Source organism: Rhinolophus sinicus, chromosome X (genome assembly GCF_036562045.2).
Source record: "Rhinolophus sinicus isolate RSC01 chromosome X, ASM3656204v1, whole genome shotgun sequence".
In the NCBI taxonomy this organism is placed as follows: Eukaryota; Metazoa; Chordata; class Mammalia; order Chiroptera; family Rhinolophidae; genus Rhinolophus; species Rhinolophus sinicus.
Window position 1 is genome coordinate 20,467,588 of NC_133768.1, and position 20,743 is coordinate 20,488,330.

The 20,743-nt window shown below is 38.6% G+C and overlaps 1 non-coding gene across 1 annotated transcript; it reads right to left on the minus strand.

Annotated features, from left to right (window-relative positions):
* Positions 1-5,531: 5,531 nt before the first annotated feature.
* On the minus strand, positions 5,532-5,696 carry LOC141569779 (U8 small nucleolar RNA). Its single transcript, XR_012493575.1, has one exon. It is a non-coding gene; the product is annotated as a U8 small nucleolar RNA (small nucleolar RNA).
* Between the last annotated feature and the right edge of the window lie 15,047 nt (positions 5,697-20,743).

A 20,743-nucleotide genomic window follows, 5' to 3' on the forward strand; every position in this document is an offset into this window, starting at 1 on the left:
CCTCTGAGACTGAGAGACCCCTGGCCTTCGGAGAGATTTAACTACATTAGGTCTCTGTTTCTTTCTTAAAAACTTAACCCAAGCCGCCCCTTCTCACACCCTCACTGCCCGTGTTGCGCTGGACGCGACATCTCTGGATAGATACCCAGGAGTGGAATTGCTGGGTCATAAGGTAGTTCCATTTTCAATTTTTTGACAAACCTCTATATTGTTTTCCACAGTGGCTGCACCAATCTCCAATCCCATCAACAGTGCATGAGGGTACACTTTTCTCCACATTCTCGCCAACACTTGTTGTTTCTTGATTTATTGATGGTAGCCATTCTGACAGGAGTGAAGTGGGATCTCATTGTGGTTTTTGTTTGCATTTCTCTGATGATTAGTGACGTTGAGCATCTTTTCATATGTCTGTTGACTATCTGTATGTCCTCTTTAGTAAAATGTCTTTTCATGTCCTCTGCCCATTTTTTAATTGAGTTGTTTGTTTTTTTGGTGTTGAGTTGCATGAGTCTTTTTTTTATAAATTTTGGATATTGACCCCTTCTCACATGTATCATTGGCAAATATCTTCTCCCATTCAGTAGGATGTCTTTTTGTTTTATTGATGATTTCCTTTGCTGTGAAAAACTTTTTAGTTTGATGTAGTCCCACATGTTTAATTTTTGTTTAGCTTCCCTTGCCCGAGGGGACATATCAGTACAAATATTAGTAAGGGTAATATCTGCAAATTTACTTCCTATATTTTTTTCTAGGAATTTTATGGTTTTTGAGTCTTACATTTAAGTCTTTAATCAATTTTTGAATTTATTCTTGTATATGGCGTAAGAAGGTGGTCCATTTTCATTATTTGACATATATCTGTCTTTACCCCAATGTAAATTCTTGCTTCCATTGTCATAGATTAAATGACCATATAGTATAGATTTATTTCTGGGTTCTCAATTCTATTCCCTTGGTCTATGTGTCTGTTTTTCTGCCAATACCATGCTGTTTTGATTATTGTAGCCCTGTAGTACAAGTTAAAGTCAGGGAGTGTGATACCTCCAGTATTGTTCTTTTTTCTTAGGATTGCTTTGGCTATTCGGGGTCTTTTGTGGTTCCGTACAAATCTGATGATTTTTTGTTCCATTTCTTTTAAAATGCCATTGGGATTTTGATGGGAATGGCATTAAATCTGTATGTTGCTTTGGGTAATATGGTCATTTTAACTATGTTGATTCTTCCAATCCAAACATGGAATGTCTTTCCATTTCTTTGTGTCTTCTTCAATTTGTTTTAAAAATGTCTTACAGTTTTCTGTATAAAAGTCTTTCACACTGTTGGTTAAGTTTATTTCTAAGTATTTCATTCTTTTTGTTGCAATTGCAAAAGGAATTTTTCTTCTTTTTCTGAGATTTCATTGTTAGTATATAGGAATGCAATGGAATTTGTGCATTGATTTTGTAGCTGGCAACTTTACTGTATTCGATTATTGCTTCTAATAGCTTTTGGTGGTCTTTAGGGTTATCTATATATAACATCATGTCATCTGCAAAAAGTGACAACTTAACTTCTTCATTCCTAATTTGGATGCCTTTTATTTCTTTCTCTTGCCTGATTGCTCTGGTTAGGACTTGCAATACTATGTTGAAAAACAGAGGTGATAGGGGACAGCCCTGTCGTGTTCCTGAACATAGAACAAAGGGCTTCGGTTTTCCCTCACTAATTATGATAGTAGCTGAGGGTTTGTCATATATGGCCTTTATTATGTTAAGGTATTTTCCTTCTATACCCATTTTATTAAGTGTTTTAATCATAAACGGATATTTCATCTTGTCAAACGCTTTTTCTGCATCGATATAATCATATGATTTCTGTCCTTTATTTTGTTTATGTGGTGTATTACATTGATCGATTTATGTATGTTGAACCATTCTTGTGCCCCTAGGATGAACCCCACTTGGTCGTGATGAATAATCTTTTTAATGCATTGTTGTATTCGATTTGCTAGAATTTTGCTTAGGATTTTTGCATCTGTATTCATCAGAGATATTGGTCTGTAATTTTGTTTTTTGTATGTTATCCTTTCCAGGTTTTGGTATCAGGGTAATGTTGGCCTCATAAAATGAGTTAGGGAGTACTGTCTCTTCAAATTTTTGGAAGAGTTTGAGCAGGATTGGTATCAGATCCTCTTTGAATGTTCGGTAGAATTCACTAGTGAAGCCATCTGGTCCAGGACTTTTGCTTTTTGGAAGGTTTTGGATGACTGATTCAATTTCCTTACTGGTGATCAGTCTATTTAGATTTTCCAATTCTTAGTGATTCAGCCTAGGAAGGCTATATGTTTCTAAGAACTTGTCGATTTCTTCTAGGTTATTGAATTTGGTGACATATAGTCCTTCATAGTATTCTTGGATGATCCTTTGTATTTCTGTGGCATCCATGATAACTTCCCCTTTTTCATTTCTGATTTTGTTTATTCATGTCTTTTCTCTTTTTATCTTGGTGAGTCTAGCCAAGGGTTTGTCAATTTTATTAATCTTTTCAAAGAACCAGCTCTTTGTTGCATTAATTTTTTCTATTGTCTTTTTGTTCTCTATTTCATTTAGTTCTGCTCTGATTTGGGTTTCATTTGTTCTTCTTTCTCTAGTTCTTTAAGGTGTAATATGAGTTTAGTTATCTGGGATTTTTCTTGTTTCTTGATATGGCCTGTAATGATATAAATTTCCCTCTGAAAACTGCTTTCGCTACATCCCCCAAATTTTAGTAGGATGTATTTTTATTGTCACTTATTTCTATGTATCTTTTGATCTCTCCTTTTATTTCTTCTTTGACCCAGTCGTTCTTTAAAAGTATGTTGTTTAATATCCACACCATAGAAATCACTGTGTAGCAAATGTCTGCTGAGGTTGAATTCCTCAGACTCCAGAGTTCTCCTAAGAGGGGTAAAAAGGTTTCTTAACAGCCATGCTATCTTTGAACAGCAAAGATTAAAATAATCACTATTCTTCTGCCACCTCTTATCTTAATACTTGCTCCAGAGAAAAGTCCTGGATTCTCCTTGTGCCTAATGACACCTGTAAAAGTCTCCCGCACATTCAGTCATGCTGAGGGTTGCCGGAACTCACAAGTTAAGGTTTTCACCATCCTTCAATAGAAGAACGTTTACATCCTATCGAGACTGTCCTTTACTTCAAAGGGAAGTACAGAAAGGTGCTATTGAGTGCAAAAGGTGAGCCCTTCCTATTGAGATTTTACAGGATCCTTTTGAAAATTAAATGTGATCCAGTATTTGAAAACACCTCCCATGTAGCAGGATTGGAAAAAAAAAGTTGGAGAATTGCGAAGCAAATTGGTCTCCTTAGAAACTCCACCAAGAAATGAAGAGGGTTGTTTTCATAACAAGTTCTAAGAGTTGCTTTTTATTGAACAACTACTATGTAAACAGTTTATGAGAGAGACTGCATGTGTTCAGTTACGTGGTGTTTTGCTCTCCTTCCTGGAAAGGAGATGGGGAAACTACACATTCCCAATCCATTTGTACTTATGACTACCGGTTGACATTGAAATATGAACAAAAACAATATTTGTCGCCTCCAGGCCAAGTTATTTGAGAGGCAGTACGGCCATCACCATGTTTTCTGTTGGAATGTAGGTAACGGATGTGAAGTCCTTGGCAACAAACACAGAGATTCCTTCTTGGTAAGTGGAACCACTTGATGAGAGCAGCCTGAATACTTGGGTGATCTGACAGCAGAGGCCCCTGCCTATCTACATCAGATTTCATGTTCATGAGAAATTAACTTTTGTTGTTTTAAGCCATTACAGGTTTGCAGATTTTGTCTCCTGCATCAACTGGCAGTTACTTTATGTGAGTAATTCACAGCTACTATTTTTGTGGTTAGATGCATTTACTAATACTGCAAAACTAATAGTACATATATTCTTGTTGCAAAAAACTTCTAACAATACAGATAAATAATCAAAATCTCCATGTTTCCTCAAAAGTTAGGTGCCCTCCTCAGAGGTAACAACAATTAACAATCTGATGTGTGTCATTTTAAAGCTGATCTGAGGCTTTTCCATATATAGATGTGCTATAAAAATACACTGAATTTTGAACAGACATGGGCAACAATGTACATATTGATCTGCCTCTTGACCTTGTCACTTAATAAAATGAATGCAGGATATTTCCAGAACAGCACATATAGCTCTTTTAACTACTCTATACATTTTTAAAGTAGCTTTACTGAGATATAATTGACATACAAAACTGCACAGCTTTAATACATACAATTTGATGTGTTTGGACGTGTATACACCTGTGAAATCATCACCACAATCAAGGTAATAGACATACCCATCACCTCCAAAATTTTCCTTGTGTCCCTCTGGTTTCTTCATTTGTGGTAAAAACGCTTAACAAGAGATCTACTCTCTTAAAAATGTTTTAAGTGCATAATATAATATTGTTAACTATAGGCTATATGCTGAACAGCAGATCACTAGAAGAAATTTATCTTGCAGAACTGAAACTTTAAACCCAGGGAACAACTCCTCATTTCCCCTCCCCTCAGCCCCTGTTAACCACGGTTCTATTCTCTGCTTCTATGAGTTGGACGCTTTTAGGTACTGCATATAAGTGGAACCATGCAGTATTTGTTCGTCTGTGGCCGGTTTATTTCACTCAGCATAATGTCCTTCAGGTTCATTCACGTTGTTGCAAACGGCAGGATTTCCTCTTTTAAGGCTGAATGAGAATACATATATCATATATATATATATATATATATATATATATATTTATATATATATATATTATATAATATATGTTTTATATTATATTATATATATAAAATCATATTTTCGTTATCCATTTATCTTTGATGGATATTCCGGTTGTTTCCATAACTTGGCAATTGTGGGTAGTGTGGCAAGGAACATACGAATGCAGATATTGCTTTGAGATCCTGATTTCTATTCTTTTGATTAAATACCTAGAAATGACATTGCTCATTCATATCAAACAGATATGGTAGTTCTGTTTTTAATTTTTTGAGAAACTTCCATACTGTTTTCTATAGCAGCTGCACCATTTTACATTCCCACCAACTGTGTACACGGGTTCAGTTTTTCCACGTCCTCGCCAATACTTAGCGTTGGGTTCAGCCGTGTTATATGCTGCCCCCTCAGCCCTGTGGGCAATAAGCGGAGCCCTAGCAGCCCGAGTTCTTCCCTCTCCCGCAGCTGCGGTAGTTCCGGGACACAGCGAGCTCGGCACACTGAGCTAGGTCTGCGTCCTGCGCCCGCGGCTCCGTCTCCGCACTTCCCTTCCCTGCCTCCCCTGCTCGCGTGATTCGCCCACCTTTAGGTGAATTCTGTAGTGGGCCTCTTCGTCTTGCCTGTCTGCTATGCAGGGTGTCCTTTGTGGAGTTATTGTTGTTCGATTAGTTGTAAATTCCAGGGGAGATTTACAGAGGCTCACCTCTCGCTGCCATTTTGATGACGTTTTCCCTGTTGGCCATTTAAAGGAGAGATTGTCAGGAAGAATCAGATCGGAACAAGCAGGGTGTTGCAAGTCTTGATTATAAAAAGATGTTAATTAAATATCATGGGAACTCCAATCATCGTGTTCCAATCTTCCCTCCATAAAAAAACAAAAAACAAAAAAAAAACCAACACCAAGAGCAGGTAAGGATTATCCTACTTGTGCAATAATTAATTTAACCATTTTCTTTCTGATGGACATAGGTAAATTATTTCCCATTCGTTGTTATGATTAATAGGACTGAAATCAACATCTTCGAACACAAAATCTTGGGCAAATGTATGCATGCTTTCTCTTCAGAAAGGCATAGCAAAATGCAAACTTGATTAAAGTGGGCAGAGTGTAAAGATTGAAAATTTTTATAAATATTGCTGAACTTCTGTTCTAAAAATGCCATACCAATTTATAGTCTCTCAGATTAATGTGTGTGAATGCCTTACATTCTCATAAGCATTTTATGTCATTAGTCTTAAATTTTGGTCAAACTTTGAGGTGAAAGATAATGTCTCATTGTTATTTACATTTTTGTTTCCTTTTTTTTCCAAATAGGTTGAGTATAACATTGAAATAACCCCTTACTCATATAGAGCTTAATTTCTGCATTAATATTTTAAGTACCTGAATTCTTGTAGGCATACTTTACTCTGAAATATTAGCAAGACATCCCTCCTTTACTTTGAAAAGCAACAACTTGATCAGAATGATCAGTCTCTGGGCAATGGAGCCAGGCAGGACACCCTTAGCTAGTAAAGATCTGAGGTCAGAGCAATTGCCTGCGTCCATGAGAGACCACATGTAAAACTCATCCAGAGAGCCCAGGGCAGGCTGGCAGCCAGCATTCAGGATCTAGAGTTCAGCATAAGGTGGAGAAGGGACCATGAGGAGAGAAGGTAGGGAATCTGGGTGGAGAGTCCAAGACAACTTCTGTTAATAGACTTGGGAAATCTCTGAATTACTACCGGCAGCAGGAAATAGTGAGGTGGTCTGAATGGGTAGGTATACTGGAGGAAAGGACTGGAAACATGCCAAACACCCACCTTAGAATCCTCCTTGCCCACTGTCAGGCAGAGTATAGACAGCTCTTCAGCCCCACCCAGTGATGCTGGATGCTGGGAGAGCTACGTCTCTTGGCTACTCCGGTGTTCCTGGCTGATGCTATGTTGATAGCTTGAAGACTGGTATTTCTACCCTGTGTACAGTACCCTCCTCCACTGAGTTTGGGACAATATGAGTGGGCATGTTTGGTAAGTGGTGACAGTCGAGACAGGCCAGGAGGACCAGTAAGCAGTGGAAGAGGGGCTACCACTGTGAGGAGGAGAAAATTGAGGGGAGATGTCCTCAGGTTAATTACCTCAGTGATTCTACAGATAAAGGGCTCGGTGTGGACATGTCTGGAAAAGATGATTCACATCGTATCTCCAGCTCATACTGTCCTCTATGGTTCCTGAGTTCTTGGCACACCAGAGGGCAGGTGTCCTGTGGCTATCTTTAGTGGCCTATGTTGCCACCAGATATTTCCTGGGGTAGGAGGTTGACTCAAAAATACAGTCACTTATAGAGTCTGTGGAGATGGCAGTTTCTTATTAAATTGACTGTGGATGACAAGGATGTGTGGAATCCAGAGCTCTCTATTATTTTTAAATTGTCATATTATTACCTCTTTTTATTATAATAATAATGGTTATTTTTATTATATTATCTGTATTATCTAGGTAATAACCGAGACTTGATGGACTTAAAAACAAATTCTGCACTAGCCATTCCCAAAGTTATTATATGATCTGTGTAGTACAGTGTAAATCACTATTCACTGTAGAGTGGAAATGATTTGAGAAGGGTGATACATGGCATAAGTGGCAACTGAGTCAAACTAATATACAGGGAAGGAGACAAGAAATATGGTTTATTTCTCTTTATAATAACATAAAATATAATGCCTGGCAACCACTGATTGAAACTATAAAACTTGGTATATTATCCCTTTAGCAGATTTCCCCCCTATCGTTTATTTTTGACTATTGCTTTATCTTTTCCACCAATCATAACCCAGAGATTATTCCTTGACTACCCTTCCACATTTATATATGCAATAGCTTCATATCCCACCAACTTTGCTTAGCTCTGTATTTTATTTTAAAACACTGTGTGTATCAGAAGCATATTATTGTCACGTGGCTCAATAAACTGAAATAGCCTTCAGAAATTCTGTCCTGTACGGAGAGAAGAACTGGACATTGGTAAACACTAATAATTGTACAAGAAGTTGCAATGTTTATTTAAAATTCTTTATTTTTAAATAATTTTAGACTTACATAAAAATTGTAAAACTAGTACAGAGAGTTCCAGTGGCCCTTACCAACAGCTTCAGTGGAAGAAATCTGTTTATATTGTAATACCGTGTTTCCCCGAAAATAAGACCAGATTCAAACAAACATGCGCTCAGTGCTTTTCATTATGTTTTGTTCCCTTCAGTATATAGCTAAGTACACTTTTGTCACATGTATAAATTTTTGTAACCACTACCAGGATAAGGACATAGAAGTTTCCCAAAACCCCAGAGAAACTCCCTAGTGGTTCTCCTTTGTAATCACATCAAATGTAATTCCTGGCAACCACCAATCTATTCTCCATTAGTATATATATATTTTTCCCATTTGAAAATGTTATAGAAATGGAATTTAAAATTATGTAACTTTATGGAATTGGCTTTTTTACTTAGCATAATGAACTTCAGATCCACCAAAGTTGTGAGCATGAATAGTTTATCCCTTTTGATTGCTGAGTAGTATTCCCCTGCATGGATGTACAACAGTTTATCCATTCATCCATTAAAGGAGATATGGGTTATCTCCAGTTTGAGGCCATTAAAAATAAAGTTGCTATGTACATTTGTGAATGGTGTTTTGTGTGAACATGTATTTTCATTTTTCTAGGGTATATTTTCAGAAGGGACCTGTTCTATCATATGATAAGTGCATATTTAACTTTATAAGAAATTGGTAAATTGATTTCCAGAGATCCCAGACCATTTTACATTCTTATCATCAATGAATGTCATATCAAATTGTTGTACACCCTCATCAGCACTTGATATTTTCGGTAATTTTTATTTTACCCATTAAAGTAGGTGTGTAGTATGATGCCACTGTGACTTAAAATGACATTATACCAATGGATAATGATTGTGAATATTCTTTAATCTCCTTATTTACTATCTGTATATCCTCTTTTAGGGACTGTGTGTTCAAACTTTGTGTCCATTTTCTGATTGGATTATTTGTTTCTTACAGTCAAATTTAGATAACTTTTCGTTGGGCAGGGGGAGGTATAAGTCTTTCATCAGATATGTGATTTGCAAATATTTTCCCCCAGTCCATGGTTTGTATTTTCCTTCACTTAACTGTGTCTTTCACAGAGGAAAACTTCATTTTTATGAAATACAATTTATGGATGTTTTCTTTTAAGGATCTAAAGTCAGGTCTAAGAACCCTTCATGGTGGAGGTGAGCTGTGTGTCCTGAAATTGGGTTGGCCCTGTAGCCTGCAATAAAAGGCATATGACAAGATCATTGGTGGAAAAACTTTTGAAGTTCTGCCCCAGTATCTTCCCAGTGTGTCTTTGGACAATTAATTTCTACTATTTCATTTCATGAATCTGAGAGCACCACAGACCATAAGTGCCAGCATCCATGGAGTTATATAAAGACATCACATCTGAAACCTCTTTAGAGGTAAGTACTAATCTTTAGAGGTGAGTACTAACCTTTTTTTTAATTATTCTTTTAATAGAATACTCATATAGTGTATGGGCTAGAAATAGAATACTGAATATCATAGTAAATCACACACAGAAAGATATATACACACATATATACTCATACTCACAAACACATATAATTAGTAGGTATTTCTGTGAGAGCACTCATGCAGACTTCTAACCAAAAAGGTGATTTTGTCAGTCCAGTTACTTTTGCTCAAATATAAAATGAATGCCCATTACAAAGGCAAACATGCTGAAAAAGATCAACAAAGAATACAAGGACCACTTCCTTGTGACTTTCTGGAATGCCCGTGAACATGTGGAACTGGTATGTTGCCTTAACTTGAATGCAGTAGACTCTACCAAGTACTTCTGAGGCCTTATCATCAAACTGGACGTCACTAACTGTGGGAGTTTGAATGGTGGCAGGGGTTGCCCAAGACCAGTCTCCTGATGACACTCCTTGGCGTGATCTTCATGAAGGGCAACTGCCCAACTGACAAGCAGATCTAGGAATTCTTGAATATAATGGGGTGTAGGCTGAGAGGAAACATTTAATCTATGGGAGCTCAGGAAGCTTATCACCGAGATTTGGTAAAGGAAAAGTACCTGGAGTACCGGCAGGTGCCTGATCCTCCATGCTATGAATTCCTGTGGGATCCAAGCGTCCGTGCTAAAACTAGAAAGATGGAAGTCCTGGAGGTTTGGGCAAGGTCACTTATACTGTCCACAGTTCCCTCCCATACTAATTGGAAGAGGCTTTTAGAAATGAGGAAGAGAGAGCCTGAGTGAGTTGTACTGAGGGTTGGCACTACTGTCATGAATAGTACATGTTCCAGGGCCGTGTCCAATTTCTTCTTCCACCCATAATGCATCTGATCTAGTTTCTTTACTTTGTGGTTGAAAAGAGCAGTCAATGTTCTAAGTAGTGGAAAACTGGTATTGGGCTAGAGGAGACACAATTTATATCATTTTGTCTTCCTGATTTGTGTGATATCTTGGAGATTTACTTCTTTTCCTTCCTTCCTTCCTTCCTTCCTTCCTTCCTTCCTTCCTTCCTTCCTTCCTTCCTTCCTTCCTTCCTTCCTTTCTTTCTTCTCCCTCTAGTTTTACTCTTTATATTTTTTCTAGTTAATTTCTAAATGTTCCTTTTAACAGAATATTTAAATAGCTTCAGAATATAAGTTTATTTATGAATCCAAACTTGGTTATACACCCATTTTTATGTATCAGGTTTAAGAGTAGAAGATATCTCCCATCTTATTTTATCAATACAGAACAGGATATCATGGCACTGAGTAGATGTTTCTTCGGAAATATGAAAGAACTCAGTAGTAAAATCATTGGGATTTAATTTTTTTTAACTTGTATTTATCCTTACACTATACTTCATTGGTTACTACAAAAGAGTAACATTACAGTTTTAAAAATTATTTTCACTGCTGGTCCTACCTTGCTCTGAGCAAATTGCAGCCATCTAAATATCTAGTAAGTCTATAATAAATTACGAAGCAATGCAATTATAGTATTAAAGTAGGATGGACTGAAAAATTAAGTACATTATTTGCCTTGGGGGAAAAACCTTTAAATATATCATACCCATCCCAAATGTTTAAAGCAGATTCTTGATTAGCAATGTGCAAAAATTCTCCTTCATCACACATTAATTTTACAAACTGTTGTGATGTTTTACTGCTCAAACTTTCAAATGATTAACTATCCGAGTATTGTTTGGTAGTTCCTTATAAAATATTACCCAATCCAAACCTAAGGGGGAGCTTAACTCTAGATCCTGATAATCTAAAATTTCAATTAAGAGATTTTCTTGCAAGACCTAATAAACTCCTCCTGAGTTTCCCTCAATTGCATAAGTAACATAACACTGACATGAGGACTTGGACCCTTCAGTAATTGCTCCATCTCCCCAAATAATTTTTCCCAGATGTCAATCACAAAGACACCCATGGCCATTATCTAGTATCAAAACGTTATTACAAGGCACCTGTTGAAGGGTAGAGTTTGAACTTCCAGTGTTTTATGTACATGGCTCTATTGTTTTAAGCCTTAAGGACAAACCCAAGTTATGGGCATATTTTTGGCATTGGTCCAAGTCAATACTTATGTTATTATAGCAGTCAATTAAACTTCTATGAATAATGGAAAACCTTCCTTTATCTCTATATATTGGGACTGGAGGAAACTTGTATCCCAAAGTTAATAAGTGACATTAGACCTGTCCTCTGAAGTCTTTATCCATAAATAACAGATCTGTTTGTGTATTAATTACATATTTTTCGATACCATTCTTTTCTTTCTTTCAGGATAGACAGTCCCAATACCTAAATGTTCCCTTAAATATGAATAGTCCTGTAATTTTGAACTAGTGATTACATCTTGGACCTGTTTTATAACTAATTGCTATGGGACTATACAAATGAGGGCCTCTGAGAGAGCTTTGTGGAATTTTTGTCATTGTTGTTTTTCCAGTATTAAACAGTCCAAGAAGTACATGTCCAAATTTTAACAAGTAACCTCTTTTTCCCCCTAGTAAAATGTGATTCTTAAAGTACTTGAAATAGTCATTACTGTGAACAGGACAAGGAGTCTATGAGAAGAGTAAATTGGCTGGAATACCTCCTTTCAGTTCAAACTGATACTGAATTCAGTATCAATTTCAGTTATTCCAGAAAACTTACATTTCAACCCCTCTGTGGGAATCACAGTCCAGTCTTCCTGAGGGGCTGGCTTTACTCAGAAAGGAGGAATCCATCTGGGTTTTTCTTTTACTTTGATAGCCATACGGGTGATCAGCAGCACTTGAAAGTGTCCCGCCAGTGCAGTGACAACCTGTCTTTCCTCCAAAATACTTTTTATGTAAATGAAATCTCCCAGTTGATAGGGGTGGCAGACTTCTTCCAGAGGGTCCTTCCAGGTCCTTTTGACTTTAAGTCTCAAGGTTTCTAGGGAAAAGTGAGCCCCTTATAAGTATTAAAATGATTATGAGAGGAATCAGTTTAAGTGGGCACAGGATGTGGTCTCAGAGCCAAATTCATAGTTCTGCCAAACATAAGTTCAGAGGTAGCAATAGCACTCTGGCTTAAAGGGATGGCTCTAATTTTAAACAAGGCTAATTGTAAAACTCTAGGCCATTTTAACCTAGTAGATTGCTTAATCTTAGCCAATTATTTTTCTACGAATTTGATTCATCTGCTCTATTTGTCCAGAGGACTGAGGATGATGGGTTATGATAGCTTACAAAAATCTGCAAACATTTGCATACTCCCTGGACAACGGTAGAAAAAAACTGAATCTTCTATTTGATTTAATATGCTCTGGTATCCCAAAAGTGGGAATTATATGTATTAAGAGAGCCTTACCATGTCTGAACCTTTTTTTTGTTGAAAGGGAAAGATTTCAGGCTGTCCAGATACCCTATACTCCACAACTAGACAAAACCTCTTGCCTTTCATAAGCACTGCTTCTATGAAACCCAATGGCCATCAGGTTCCTGATAAAGTTGGTCAGGGAGAACTTCCTGTGCTTATCATGGTGCCCAGAAAATTGGATAATCACATGCGGAAGAAAGAAATTGAGCCACTATCGTACACCATTCACAAAAATGAACTCGAAATGGATTAAAGACTTACATTTAAGACCCGAAACCGTAAAACTCCTAGAAGAAAACAGGGAAAAAACTCCCTGACATTGGTCTCAACAGTGATTTCCTGGATATAGCAGCAAAAGCACAAGCAACAAAAGCTAAAATAAATAAGTCTGCTATGTGTCAACAGCAAATTTTGCAGGTCTATCAGCAAAATTATTTCCTTTAGAAACTTGTCCTTCTGCCCTGCGTGAGTTCCGTAATGAACATCTGAGTAGGCAGTTGTAAAGCTTCTAACAAATCAGTGATCAATTTTCCATGAGATATTCTAGTTCCCATCAAAGTCAAAAATCCCGTTTTTCCAAATTTACCCCGTGACATGATAGAACCAAACATTTATTAGTAGTATATGTATCTACTTTAACTCCAGAACCAAGAATTGCAGCTCTAGAAACTGCTATTAGCCTCGTCTGCTTGTGCAGACCTAATTCTGGACAAAACGTAAGCTTCTGAGATTTCATGGTAAATTGCTACAGCACAGGAAGCCTTAAGTTGGCCACTTTTATTTCAAGTACATGGCCCAGCAGTAAACATTATCAAATCTGCATTTTGAACAGAAATATCAGATAAATTGTGTCAGGTTTTTCAAATTTAGAATCTCCAAAGCTGGGGGGGGGGGGGGAGCCAATTTCAATTATTCAAAATCCTCTTCAGATTCTAGGGACCAAATCAGAGGATCTGGAAAATGACCATGACCATGCAATTAATTGCTCTGTCAGAATTTTGCCCACTTCTGTAAAACCTAGAATCCACTGTCTGCAATACCATACTAGACCCCAAATTATCTGGGTTCTTTTGTTTTGTTTGTCTGTTTTTTATTGGAGAAGGGGAACAGGACTTTATTGGGGAACAGTGTGTACTTCCAGGACTTTTTTTTTTTTTTTCCAAGTCAAGTTGTTGTCCTTTCAATCTTAGTTGTGGGGGGTGCCGTTCAGCTTCAAGTTGTTGTCCTTTCAGTCTTAGTTATGGAGGGTGCAGCTCAGCTCCAGGTCCAGTTGCCATTGCTAGTTGCAGGGGGCGCAGCCCACCATCCCTTGCGGGTGTCAAACCGGCAACCTTGTGGTTAAGAGCCTGCACTCCAACCTAGCCATCCGGGAGGCAGCTCAGCTCAAGGTGCTGTGTTCAATCTTATTTTCAGGGGGCGGAGCCCACCATCCCTTGCGGGACTCCAGGAATTGAACTGACAACCTTGTGGTTGAGAGCCCACTGGCCCATGTGGGAATCGAACCGGCAGCCTTCGGAATTAGGAGCATGGAGCTCTAACCGCCTGAGCCACCGGGCCGGCCCCTTTTGTTTTGTCTTGTAGTAGGCAGTTTCAACTGCAAAATTGGCTGGATCCTAGATTGTGACACTTTACGGCCTTCAGCTGACAAAAGATGCCCTAAAGATTTTACCTGAGTTTGGCAATATTGCACTTTGTCTGGAGAGAGGAATTATAACAGAGTCAAAGTATCAACTTTGCATTGCTCTTTAGTTTCTGAGTCTACCTGCAAATCATGTAAATACTGCATAGTTGTCTCTCTAGTGGGACAAATTTCTCTTTAAGTTTTCCTGTATGACTAGAGAAAATAGCAGGAGAGTCCCCAACCTTTGAGGAATCCTTTGCCATAAATACTGTACCCCTTTGTTAGCAAATGCAAACAAGAACATAGACGTGTGCTAGAGGAACAGAAAGAGGGGGAGAAAAAAATCAGATCATAGCTCAACTACAGAAAAAAAAAACAAAAAACATTGCAGATGATGGTACTGAAGTCACAAGTGAGATTAGTTGTAAGCTCAGGGACTAAAAGGGTTAATGGAACAGCAATTTTATTTACTTCTCTAAGATCCTGTACAAATTTATACAGTGGTCAACCACTTTATATAATGTATCTTCCTTCTTTACTGGAAGTACAGGGGTATTACAGGGCAAGAATTGTTTTTATTTTTTATTATCTCCCTTTTTTTCTAATTCTTTTAGAACCAGTTTTATTTCTTCTAATTGAGCTCTTAACAAAGAATATTGTTTTACAGATGGCCATGACTTATCCCTTTGGTAGGCTATTTTTATTGGTTCTACACCTGGAATTAAACCAGTGTCATTATTCCCTGGGGCCCAAAGAGATGCATAGATTTGTTTCAGCTTGAGGTGCTTTTCCAGCATGGTATAGCACTGCCATGTTCTGCCATACCCCAGTTCCTTCAGAAAGCACATTGTTATCAAATCAGGTGCATTTTTCCCCCTTTAGGAAGCTCCACAGACACACCAACCAACATACAGAATATGGCAATCTTTCATTTTTACAGCAGGACTCTCCCCAATAGGATTATGGGAAGATCAAAAGAAAGGAAGAAAGGATGTCCCTTAGTCATAGGACGTGAAAAATCCCTGAGGAAATTCCAGAATAAGTAGTATCAGTATCACCAATTTCCATCCAAGATTCCTAAGTCTGTCCATTTTTCTTCATTTCCTAATTATTCTCCAGCCTTTCCTGGCTTTCCTGATTCCTTGTTTCTGCCATTACTGCATCCTTGGAAGTTTCTTTCTATTGTTCCTCTTCCGATGTCCTGTTTTTGCAAGAATGACATACAGTCTCCCTTCTTTATTTCTTTCATAAGTTGTCCAGAGTAGGGGTTATTCTTTCAGTAAATAGTTTCACCTAAGCCTCTAACACAACAATTTTTCATGTCTTCTTTGTCTTTCTTTTAGATTGTCAGAAAATGAGGTAGCTGCTGCTGAGATTTGAGTGCTAGTCTGTCTTTCCCATGCTACCACTTTTTGCCTAAATTTAGATAATCAGCAACAGAGCCCAGACAAAGGTGCTGAGGGCTGGAGGGCGATTTTGATCTGCTTTTGGATCCAAGCCAAAAAATTTTGAGAATGACTCACCAAACTGCTGATGGAAATCAATTGGGGGGTGTGGGGTCTCACCTATTTTCTGCTTACATCGCTGCAACTTCTCCCAGCTCACCTTTAGTAGAAAGGCTTCAAGTTTGGCTATTAGCAACCCTTCTTGCAGGTCTTTAGGCCCTCAGTTCTTCCATACTTGTGGGAGGGGGTGGCAGTGGTTTCCTTTGGCCACCACACACCTTGATGTGGTAATCTTTGGGACTCTGACATGCTTGCTCCATCAAACTAGCAGTCTGCTGGTTAAAAAATTCCACACAGGAGCTAGTGCACATCCCCATTCGTGGAGCTATAAACTGGAAACACACTCTAAATGAGTAATATCAGCTTGTTAGAAAGGCAAGTGGATTACCTAGGAAGGCTGAGTAGCTTCTCAATGCTGCTTTCGGCACTGCTGGTGATGTGAGTAGGAAGGGCTAGTTTTTCTCATATTGATACAAATAAAACATACATGATACGGTCTTTTGGTTAACCTTCCCATGTTGACATTTATCAGCTTAACACCTTTTTTGTTGTTGTTTGCTTTGTTTCAAGGGCCTAGTGCAATTATTCTCGATCCTGTTGTCTTCATGTGGGGTCATGGTCTTTTATCCAAGTTCTCAATTATTCCATGATCATGTTTCTTTATAATTTCTGCTTTCTTACCCTGGCATGTGGATGATATTGGAATCTTGTAGGTGAGATCTGGGCTAAGACATGGAGTGGACTCAGGCTAGGGCATAAGGTACACAAACCTATGTCCTCAAACAGGGCAGGGAATTCATCAGCGATTAATAGACTTCTGTCTTAGTTCCTCTGTGCTGGGAAATCCACCAATGAAGGGAACCACACATCCAAAAGATCATTGTCTCATTCTCTCCAGGAATTGATTTGATGTAGGGAAAGATACAGAGAAGGGAAGGGGGGAGTAGAAAAAGCTGGGACCGCAGAGAAAGGAGGAGGGTTCTGTGAAAGAGAATGTACCTTTAATTCTCTTATTTCCTCTTCCTCTTTTCTCGATTTTTCCTTCTGGCTAGCCAAATCATATTTAACTTTCGTGTAAGAATACCAGTAATTCACTTGGTTAAGATGAGGCCGTTCTGAGAACCTCCACAAATATGTTAATTTATCCAAATTAAAGGAAGCATCCTCAGGCCACTGCCAGACTAGATAGATTCTGATAGGTACACCATTCCTAATGTGGCAGAGAGATGGTACCTGTTAAAGAGAAAGAATGGTAGGCACCATCATTACAGGCTTCACATATTTTTCTATCACCAAAGCTAACGGTGATCTTGATGGGATCTTAGAGCCCATATTACCATGCTTATTTAATAGTAAAATCTTGAATTTGGAGAGGTCGGTTCTTCTAATAACTGTCCCAAAATAGCAGAGAGCTAGAAGGGAGATGGTATAATTTAAGGGTTCTTACCTGACTCTTTTGTGTCCATAGAACTTTTGCTTATTCACTCAATTCAGAAACTTCCAGAAGTCTTGTCCTCATTGCCAGATTTCTTGAGGTAATTAATTAGAAACAAACTTTCCTGCCAACTCAAAAATGCCTCTCTCCAAATTATAGGAAAGAAAGGAAACAGTTTTATTATTTAATAAGCATTAAACCAGAATGTGACACCCATCACAGGCAACCTGCTAAAGAGATTGCAAAGACAGAAAGATATCTCACGCTTTTATACAGCCAATCAGATACAGCCCATTACACATTAGGATAATGATAACTATTCCTCAGGTAAGAGGAAGATGTTACACATAGTTCATCCTAAATTTATCTGGTAATTGGGGTAGCCATCTTTGTTAGCCAATTGCCTTTATCCAAAGGAATAGTAAACTCATATCTTTGTGACAGGAAGCAGTATTTTACACCTCAGAGATAGGCCAAAGTTAGACTCTTAGAGAGACTAGAAGATAGGGGTGCTATCTTCTTTGATGTTTACATTTAAAAAAGGTGGTTCCCAGTTACTTGAGAAAAAAATTGCTGGGTTATAAAACTGGCCAAAGGGTTATTTTAACTTTTACAAGATTTACATAGATCTCCACAGGCAGAGAAAGAATTCATATTTTTAAAAGTAAATGCACTAAAAAAGGGGGGAGTCTAATTTCTTCCTTTGCACATAGAAGTATTAAAATTTTCTTTCTTATTTTTATTGAGGTATAATTGACGTATAACATTATATTAGTTTCAGATGTCCAACATAATGATTCAGTATTTGTACTTCTTATTTATTTATTTATCTATTTTGCCCTTACGTATGTCAAAGTTGAGATGGGACTCCCTTGATTATGAGCATTATATAAGATTCTGTTTTGCTAACAGCATAGTTCTTGCTATCCTGGTGGCAATGAAGGAAAAAAATCTGTCATGTTGTGAACTGCCTATGACGAGGGCCAGTATGGAGTGAGCCACATGTCATGGAATTGCAGGCTGTGTTTAGGAACTGAGGCGGGCCTCTAACCAACAGCCAGCAGCACCACCACCACCAAAAACAAAACAAAAACAAACAAACCACCCCCGCAAGAAAACAAAACCAAAACCAAAACAACCAAGATCTTCTTAGCACCATCACCAAAAAAGTGAGCCAGCTTGGCTCTCTCTCTAGTTCAGCCTTCAGATGAGAACACAGCTCAGCTGACACCTTGGATGAGACTCTAAAGCAGAGACCACAGTTGATTTTTACCTGAACTTCTTACACATAGAAACTGTGTGATAATAAACTTGTGTTTATTTATCCTGCTAAATTGGTGCTAATCTGTGTTATGCAGCAGCAGCAGAAAATGTGAATACAATAATACTATATTTACCTAGATATTAATCCTTTCTTTTAGTCTTTCTTCATTCCTCATGTACCAAGGTTTCAAGTGTCATGCAGGGTCTCAGCTCCCACTCCCCACATAAGAACGCAGGACATGGTGAGGCCAAAAAGGAACACCCACGGAGCCACAGATAGGGGAGTCATACCACTATACTCCCGCTGGCGGCTGGGTTGGAGACACAGGAAGCAGGAGCCACATGATGCGCAGCCTGCCGTCCGCTTCTTTGCCAACCAACCAACCAAAACCCCCTAGCGTAGCCACAGCAGTTGTATCAGTGACTAATGGCTAACCGGTAACAGCTGATGGCCACCCAGCCACAGTGGATGGCCATCTGATTACAGCTGATGGCCATCTAATATCTGAGCTAGCACCTTTCCACGTGAGGCTGAGAGCCTGGAAACTGCTCTCTGAAACTCTGTCCCCACACCAAGCCTAAAGTGGTTACGTGGTGACAGGTAGAAATAGGTTCATGAAACATTTGAGAAAGGAGTTGTTCACCCCTGTCAAAGCTGAGGGTAGCTGGAAGGAAGGATATAGAGCTGAGGTGAAGGCAGGCCTTGTTCTGGGCTCATACGTACCCATGACCAATGGGGTAACCCAAGATAGGACTCATCCTCCTCCAGTTCCCCTCAATTTATGATCCTGTGGACTTATTTCTGGGTGATGCCTTCCACATTTAAGGATAGGCTGTCAGACTTTCCCACTGGAGTTCCAAATACCATTTAGATGGTGGAGAGTCCTCATTTACACACTTCAAGGCACAACCTGCCATGGGTGGTGGTAGCTTACTTGCTAGAGGAGGAGGCTCTCTCAATAAGATCATTCAAAGCTGCCTGCCCCCTTGTAGAATCAGGGCCACTCCATACTTTCTGACCTCTCCACTCAGAGTAGCCCTGACAACAAGGAAAGAGAACACCCTCTTGCTCCATTAAGTACTCTAAACCCCAGTGTGGGCTTTCACAAGGGGTTCTCCCTGATAAATAGCAAAATCTGCTGGATACCTCCATGTAGGCAAAAAGAGGGAGAGGCCCAGGCTCCCAATTTGCTCACCCCATAGCAGAACACTCATTCTGGTGGAGAAGGAGGTAGTACACTGCTCTCATCACATCTGGACAACTTAGGACTGCCTCTATGTCAATGATGTCTTCCTGGTTCTCTTTAGTGTGTCTATAATCAGCACTGTATCCCCTGCCACTATTGTCCAGGTTATGCTTCCTTAAGGTCCAGAGATTGACAGGTCAGTGGGAGGACTGGTGAAAAGGTAGATGGAATGAACAGATCATTGGCCCAGGTAGTTTTCTACTAAGCCAGTCCTAACTGCTCTTTCAAAATGCAGGCCCTTTATGGTATCCAGGCCAAATAAGCGAGGGACAGAGGAGCTATATGAGCTGCCATTTCTTCTCGTTCTCTCCAGTTCACATCATCCTCAGTTCTTCTGTCACTCAGTTGACTGATGTCCCCATTTCCCTTGAGCCCTTTCCCTCCAAATGCCCTACTTGACCCATGCTGGTGTCTCTTCTCATTGACAGAATATATGGATTCTTTTTGCTCTCCTCATATGTGATGTAACTTTGAAAATTGTAATATATATAAAGGAAGGTTTTTAATCCCATCTAGAACTGAATTGTGTGACTAGTGTGACAGAGTGTTCTAGTAGCATTATTTTTTTAATTTGGATATCCAGTTGTTTCGTTGTCGGACTTTATTAAGAAGACTATTCTTTCTCTACTTCTCTGCAGTGGCAGTTTTAATAATCAGAGGTCCATGTATAAGTGGTGTTTGGGGACATTTATTCAGTTCTATTGGTCTATTTGCTTATACCAGCAAATATACCACAAAATTTTAATTACTATAGCTTTTATAAAAAGTAATTCTTAATACCTAATAGGGTACGTCCTCATATTTTTTTCTTTGTAAAGAAATATGCTCATCACCATTTTCAAGTAAATTTAAAGTTTAAAATCAGCTTGTCAAGTTTCATATACAAAACCTATTGAGTTCCTTTTCGGGGAAATGGGTATTAACATATACTGTAGATTAAATTTGGGGAGAATTAACATGTTTACAATATTCAGTACTCCACGAACATATGATAATT